Source organism: Cyprinus carpio, chromosome B8 (genome assembly GCF_018340385.1).
Source record: "Cyprinus carpio isolate SPL01 chromosome B8, ASM1834038v1, whole genome shotgun sequence".
Classification (NCBI taxonomy): Eukaryota; Metazoa; Chordata; class Actinopteri; order Cypriniformes; family Cyprinidae; genus Cyprinus; species Cyprinus carpio.
The window spans coordinates 1290009-1298236 of NC_056604.1; the positions used below are offsets into that span (position 1 = coordinate 1290009).

At 41.1% G+C, this 8228-nt stretch overlaps 1 protein-coding gene across 5 annotated transcripts in view; it reads left to right on the forward strand.

Moving 5' to 3' along the window:
- The first annotated feature begins 6716 nt into the window (after positions 1-6716).
- lzts3b (leucine zipper, putative tumor suppressor family member 3b) overlaps positions 6717-8228 on the forward strand; it is a 13321-nt gene continuing 11809 nt past the window's right edge. Inside the window, exons 1-3 of one of the 5 annotated variants that reach the window (XM_042729193.1) lie at positions 6717-6895; positions 7057-7141; positions 7218-7380. The gene's annotated coding sequence lies outside the window, so the exon portion shown is untranslated. Of the gene's footprint in view, positions 7142-7217; positions 7381-7699; positions 7723-8228 lie in introns of those variants that run through there. The other 4 variants (XM_042729194.1, XM_042729191.1, XM_042729192.1 and 1 more) reach the window with 4 other exon arrangements.

Consider the following 8228-nt stretch of genomic DNA (forward strand, 5'->3'; position numbering starts at 1 on the left):
CATAGTGGAAGTGGATGCTTCATCGACCGGGGTCGGAGCGGTACTCTCCCAGCGGCAGGGGGATCCTCCACGACTCCATCCATGTGCCTTCTTCTCGAAGAAGCTATCCCCGGCGGAGCAGAATTATGACATAGGAAATCGTGAACTATTGGCTATCAAGCTGGCTCTGGAAGAGTGGCGTCATTGGCTGGAGGGAGCCAAGGTCCCTTTCGAGGTGATCACTGACCACCGGAACCTGGAATACCTCCGTGAAGCTAAGAGACTGAATCATCGCCAAGCTAGATGGGCCTTATTCTTCACGAGATTCGACTTTAAAGTCACGTATCGCCCTGGCTCCCAGAACAATAGAGCTGATGCTCTATCCGCCTTCATCAGGCAGACCCAGAACCAGAATCTCCCGAACCCATCCTCCCTCCAGCCATGATTGTAAGTCCCATTCAATGGGACCTTAATCGTCTGATTGAACAAGAAAAACCATCAACACCCTGCTCCGCCGGGAGGTCCAGAAGGGAAACTCTTCGTCCCTCCTCAACATCGGATTACCCTTCTGGACTTAGCTCACACCTCTCCGGGATCTGGACATCCAGGCAGGAGGCGGACCCTCTCGCTCCTGCAACAACGTTACTGGTGGCCCTCGATGAGTCAGGATACCTCCCGTTACCTCAAAGGATGCTCAGTCTGCGCCATAGCGAACACCCCTAGGAGACTCCCGGAAGGTAAACTGGTGCCTCTGCCCATTCCCTGAACGTCCATGGACCCATATAGGTGTAGATTTCATGACTGACCTCCCCTTTTCTCAAGGAAATACTTGTGTGCTGGTAGTAGTCGACAGGTTTTCAAAATCATGCAAACTCATACCTCTCAAAGGACTTCCCACAGCGTTTGAAGCGGCAGAGGCACTATTCCACAATGTGTTCCGTCACTTTGGCATTCCAGAAGACATCATCTCCGACAGGGGTCCCCAATTCATCTCCAGAGTCTGGTCAGCTTTCTTCCGCCTCCTAGGGGTATCCGTCAGCCTCTCTTCGGGATACCATCCACAGACCAACGGCCAGACTGAGCGGAAGATCCAAGAGATCGGGAGGTTCCTGAGGGTCTACTGCCACCGGAACCAGGACTGTTGGAGCCAGTACCTACCCTGGGCAGAATATGCACAGAACTCCCTCCAGCAGTCTACCACCGGGCTCACCCCCTTCCAATGTGTCCTCGGATACCAGCCTCCACTCTTCCCATGGTCGGGTGAGCCCTCGGAGGTCCCAGCGGTAGATCACTGGTTCCGACAGAGCGAGAGGGTCTGGGACTCGGCTCACGTGCATCTCTCCAGCGGGCAGTTCGGAGGCATAAAGAGCAAGCGGACGCTCGTCGAAGACCTACGCCACAATACCAACCTGGACAGCTGGTCTGGCTCTCGACGAGGGACATCCGCCTCCGGCTGCCCTGCCGTAAGCTGAGTCCTCGATACATCGGACCATTCAAGATCGAACGGCAACTGAATGAAGTGACCTATAGACTCCAGCTACCAGCACAGTACCGTATCTCACCCTCATTCCATGTCTCACTCCTCAAACCATTCACTGAACCTTTGTCTCCTCCATCCACAGAGCCTGGTGATGATGCCGTACCTCCTCCTCCCGCCATCGAAGAAGACAACAGCATCTTCCGGGTGAGAGCTATCCTCGACTCTCGACGACGGGGTCCGCAACTGGAATACCTTGTAGACTGGGAGAACTACGGCCCGGAGGAGCGTTGCTGGGTTAATCGTAATGACATCCTGGACCCTAGCCTGCTCACCGACTTTCACCGAGACCATCCAGACCGCCCCGCTCCCCGTGGCTGTGGTAGACCCCGTTGTCGTTCAAGATCCCAGCCGTCAGGAGCCGCCCGTGGGGGAGGGGGTACTGTCACAGCCACACCATCTACACTCCCTGAATCGGACACTTACGCCACGCCCACTCGTTCCCAATCACCAGCATTCTGAACACCTGTGCATCATCACCAGTGCCACACATAAAGCCCTCAGTCACCATCACTCAGTGTCTGGTCTTGCACCGATCTCCCTACTTACCTGAACGCCCTTCGTCAAACCTACCTGAACTGTGTTACCCTCTTCATCCTCCTCTGCCTACCTGTTCCCATCGTCTTCGTCGGAGTCACCATCTGTATCACCATCACCGTTAAGGAAAGTTGTGTTACCACTGTTTGTCTACGTGTCAAGATTCACCTGTGTCTGAAACCTCTGATTAAACTTTAACACTTTTGCACTGAATCCTCTGTGTCCTCGTCTGTGTCTGACAATATTATATAATAATGCATGACAAATTATAATAATAGTTTATATATTAAATATATTTAGATATAATATAAATTATATGAATATATATATATATATATATACACACACACACACACACACACACACATGTAAATATTTTATATTATATATATATAAACACAGTTCACACATATATTATGTAAACAAAAACTTTTTATTTTGGATGTGATTAATCGTGATTAATTGTTTGATAGCACTAATATAAAATATAATGTGTTGGTACTGTGAAGCCATATTAAATTTCTATGGGATTTGTTTCAAGCTTTCATGATAATATGCTTTTTTAATAAAATTTAAAAAAAAATCTGTATTTTTTAAGTGAAAATGACTAAAAGTGAATTTAAGTGATTGTTTTAAACAAGTATTAAATTCTATATATTACTCTAGCTAAAGCATTTGCATCAATACTGCCTCGTCAGCTCATAAATGTATGATTTTTAAACAGAACAAAATAAAAATAATATTTTTTTTCCTATAATCATATGGTAAAGGCAGATTTTTTATTTTTTTTTGTGCCATCTGAATATCCACAAAGATTTGACTAATATGATCAGACATGAACACTTACAGGCTGTATCCCCGTCACATGACGTGCGTCTCTTTGATGGAGACGGTTCCCATGGTAACAGCTGCGTGGTGATGTCATCAGTGAATTTGTGAATGGAGACCACCTGCGCTGATGATGATCATATACATGCTGCTCTCCTGGAGGTCAAGGAGCAAAGCGAAAAGTCTGTTTCTGTGATTCAATCAAGACTTATTCTATGAGAAATCAAAGATGAATATTTTAAAACTCAAACCTACATGGCAATGCTTCACCTCAAATAAATAAAAACACTTACAAGCTATGCTCAAAACACTTTTTAGGTACTTAAATCAATGCAAAGAGTAAAGGTGAATACAAATGGTTAAATACATGCAAGGATGGCAAGACTCATGGCACATCAGTGTGCAAATATAGCATCATCATGGCTGGTTTTGAATATTGAATAATATAACAAGTCAGAGAGATTTAAAACTTCAGCGTTAAATTGCTGTAAAAGAATTACATTTTAAAATTAATAATCAATTATTCATATCCACCAAACAAAGTGTGAATGGAGTCTGCATGTTAAGCACAAGAGCAGTTAATTAATTAACTGTATAAGTTTTGTATACTTGGTGATAGAGGAGCAGAATGTTTGAGGAACCTCAAGATGGATTGCAAAATAAACACTGAAAATATGTGAGAACGCTCAAAAACAATCTCTGAAAAACATATTTAGACTCATACCCACATGAAAAAAATACTAAATACTATAGTGTTTTTGAACCATAGTAAAGTGTATTATACTGTATATATTATAGTATTTACAACACTTTGTTAATGAATGCTAGCATACTGTAGTATACTTTAGTTTTACTACAGTAAACTGTAGTGTATTATAGTATAGTATAAAACACTCTATAGTTGTAGAAAACTTAACAGAGTAGTGTGTAAAGTAATTTGTTTATATTACTATAGTTGTTATATTACCACAGCTACTATCAAATTACCACAAAAAAATAAATTTAAGTACTTTACTATAGTATGGTTCAAAACACTATAGTATTTACGATAAATTAAGATACTATTTTTTTCAGGCGAAAGGTGAACCAACTCAGGGGCTGCTTTGGGCTTAATGGTGCATTCATTTCATGTCCAGATCATATTTACGAACTAAATGCACAAGAACGCCAGAACAAAGTCGTAATCACCATTGGAGAGTTCGTTCGGGATTTTTTTAACGCAAACGATCTGTACGAGTTGGGGGCATGTCAATGAGAAACATGGCAGAATCGAAGTGTGCAACCATATTCCACAATATTTATAGTTATTAAAGGGATACTCCACCCCAAAATGAAAATTTTGTCATTAATCACTTACCTCCATGTCGTTCCAAACCCGTAAAAGCTCCGTTCCCAAAGACTGCCAAATAAATAACAGTGTCAAGGTCCATAAAAGGTATGAAAGTCGTCGTCAGAATACTCCATCTGCCATCAGACGTGCAATCTGGGTTATATGAAGCGACGGGAACACTATTTGTAAGCGAAGAAAACAAAAATAAAGACTTCATACAACAATTCCTTTGTCAACAGTCTCCTCTGTCTCTTCATGTCATGTCACTTTCATACCTTTTATGGACCTTGACACTGTTATTTATTTGGCAGTCTATGGGACAGTCACAGGCCTCCTGGTTTTCATCCAAAGGATCTTAAATTGTGTTCCGAAGACGAACGGAGCTTTTACAGGTTTGAAACGACATGGAGATAAGTGATTAATGACACAATTTTCATTTTGGGGTGGAGTATCCTTTTAAGCAGTGACTTTGTCAGGCTTTTTTATTTACAAAAAAATAAGCTGTTTGAATAAAATATGACAGAATTGTAATATAACAAATAATAACAAGTTTTTATAAGTGCTGTCAAATGATTAATCGCGATTAATTGCATCCAAAATAAAAGTTTTTGTTTACATAATATGTGTATGTGTACTGTGTATATTTATTATGAATATATAAATACACACACATGTATGTATATATTTAAGAAAAATATGTTGTTTATATATTAAATATATTTATGTATGATATAATTTATAAGAATATACATATATACATGTACATATTTTCAAAATATATGCTGTATGTTTGTGTCTTTAAATATACATAATAAATATACACAGTATATACACGTGTCCCGCCTTCGCGCGATTTGGCGCGTAACAAGAATGTTGGAGGTCCATAAACACTAGCCTTGCTGCAGTAGTCGGTGTCACACAGTGTTCGGTCGTACAGCAATTACATTACTTGCCCACCGCAGCACCGCCAAAACGTTTATTTATTTATTTATTTATTTATTTATTTATTTAATAGAAATAAAAATAATTTAGTTCACTTGGAAACGTATACGCTACAATACTAATACCAATACACAGTGCGCATGATCTCCAAATCCAAAGTGAACCGCGAGCGTTCATTCAAATGCAGTTTCAACACTATGCTTATTTGATAGCACGAAAATTATACAATATTAGAATGTTTGCGGGAGCGTGATAGAGTGGACACAAACATCGCGGGAGCACCGTGGAACGGTCAGATAGAAATTTAGCGTGAGCTGTACAGAAAACAGTCTCAGAATTCAGACAGCGAAAAATGGCGTTTTTAGCGATGACACATCTGAATGCTTTTGAATGGCCATTGCATGCATAAACTCAACAGAATCATGTGATTGGTAATAGTGTCCAACGCTGTATTATAGGAATTAAGCAGCAACATTGTCAGACTTTTTTATTTACAAAAATAAGCTGTTTGAATAAAATATGACAGGATTGTAATATGACATTAATGAAAAGATTTATACAATACAGTTAAGTGGCTTCATAAATTAATTAAATTCTTTAATTTCCACCGTTATTCAGACAGCGAATGAATGATAGCAGAAAGCGAGCAAAGAGCACTCTCAAAAACTCTCGTTATAATCACTGAAGCTGTCAACTGTGAAATTAATTTCTTACATCGTATGTATTGCAGTTTGTTGTTTATAGTGAGAGAATCGCAAGAGTGCAGAAGAAAAATGGCGTTTTTAGTGATGACACATCTGAAAGCCTCTGATTGGCCATTGCATACGAAGCTCAACAGAATCACGTGATTGGATAGTGTCCAACACGGTACAAACCATAAATAGAAATATGATGCAATACAAGCAGATCTTAATTTAATGCCACAATGGACACGTTTCATTTCATTTTCAATTTATTTACAGCCATGATTTTTCAGACAGTTTAATTGTGCATGGGGCAAATTTGGCCCATGTCCCCATTAATTCCGACCCCTGGCCAGGTGCCTATATATTTTACTCCGCTTCGACTCTTTCTGCAAATTACATTGTTCCGCCAATAGGTGGCGACAAGCGACTGTCTCTCATTTCATGAGTCATTTGACTCATTTACACAACCGAATCATTCCAAACTATCGATTTTTTTCGGAAACATAACTACAGTGTAGAAAAACCCAAATTTGCCACTTTCACTTTTTTATCTGAATATTAGCCGTGACGAATCGCCCTCATTTAGCGCTCTATTTTGGACAATAGCTACGTCAACTAATTATTAAAGACTAGAAAATATTACAATTATTTTGAACCCCTTTTATGAAGACTTGGGGTACCGAAACAACAAAAACCTAAAAAATTTATGTTGAGCAAACCCAAATGATGGTTACTGATGATTTTGGATCGCCCTCTGGAGGATCACAGTACGCATGCGCGTAGTACAAAGGCCTGACTGAGTAGTGTGACATATACTACGCGCATGCGCAATGCCGTCGGCGTTTCAGGGGGCGTTGCTGGCGTGCGGCAGAGGGGCGGGGCGAAGGTGGGTGTGTGGCTCAGCTGATACTGACTATCATCATCATCCTCCTCATCATCACCCGAAACCTGCTCCTGTCAAGATACACGCAGCTCGGTTTTATGGACGCGACGCGACCGGCTCGGTAAATGAACGCGGCTGACGCGACGCGCGTCGCTGTCCGCGGTGCTGAAACAGTGAGTACGATCGCAGTCATGTGGATTTCATAAGCGAGACGACAACGATTATAGAAGAATAGAGAGAGAGAGCGTGAGAGAAAGAGAGAGAAGCTCCACTATCACTGCGACTCACTCGACTGGAAGTAAACCAATGATCGGATCTCCATTCTCTCTCGCAGATAAAGCGGCGAGGACGCATTATGTAATGCACTGATAGTGGGAAGGAGGGAAAAAACAACCCATCTCCTGGTTTCCATCTTCATGGTGCGTCTTTGTTTGTGTGGAGAGCAGAAAATGGAGAGTGTGTCTATATTAAGATGCAGTGTTTTGATGCTCAAAGGGATCCGCGCTGTCAGAAGGTGCTGCAGATGTCCATTCAGATGTTGGATAACAACAGCGCATGCAATCTTTTGTGCGGACGCACAGGCTCAGGGTTTGGCGAGAGTTGGTCATCTGAGGTTTCACATGATTGCGCAACTTGTTGTGCATTCGTTTGCGTGAAGGTTAGTGGCCTTGTGGAGCCAATAAAAGTTTAACTATATCTTACCTTACACACAAAGACACACACATTCATCTCGTGGCCCATAGCAATCCGAGGTGCCAATGCAAATGCGCGTGAGATGTGTAAGTGCGAGAACAGATGAGGTAATGGCAAAGCACTGGAGTGTGAACCCTCTGTTGGCCGCTCACGGTGCTGCAGCTCGTTGTGAGATCAAACAGCTTCTGTCTTTCATGGTGTGTTTTCATGCACATGGATGTCACGTTACCCGTGGCAAACACAAGCCTGGATCAATCTGGCTGCTGCTCACATGATGCTGATGCTTGCATACGGTCGCTGAAACACAGTTAGGTTTGCTTTTAGTAAGTGCATTTGTTTATGTTGTGGATCATGCAAAAATTCACAACTGTTAATGCACTGAAGCTCTCCATTGTTTTGCTGTTGTCTCACCTACATCTCTTAAACCTTTATAAACAATTTGCGATGTTACTGCCTGTGTTTTTGAATACAAAGTTGATAATCAAATAATTCCTATTGTTATCCGACTACTTGCATATTTGTACGCTACTATTTAAGGTTTGGGGTTGATAGGAGCTTTCAGTATTCTTTGAAAGAATTCTATTCTGCTGACAAAGGCTTCAATTGTTTGATCAAATCTGTAACATTGTGAAAAATACTATTACAGGTTCAAAAAACTGATTTCTATGTGTATATATTGTAAAATGTAATTTATTCCTGTGATCAAATCTAAATTTTCAGCATCTATAGAAATAGGGTTAGTAAGATTTAAAAAGAAAAAAAGAAACAAACTGATATTTATATTCAGCAAAGATGCATTAAATTGATCAAAAG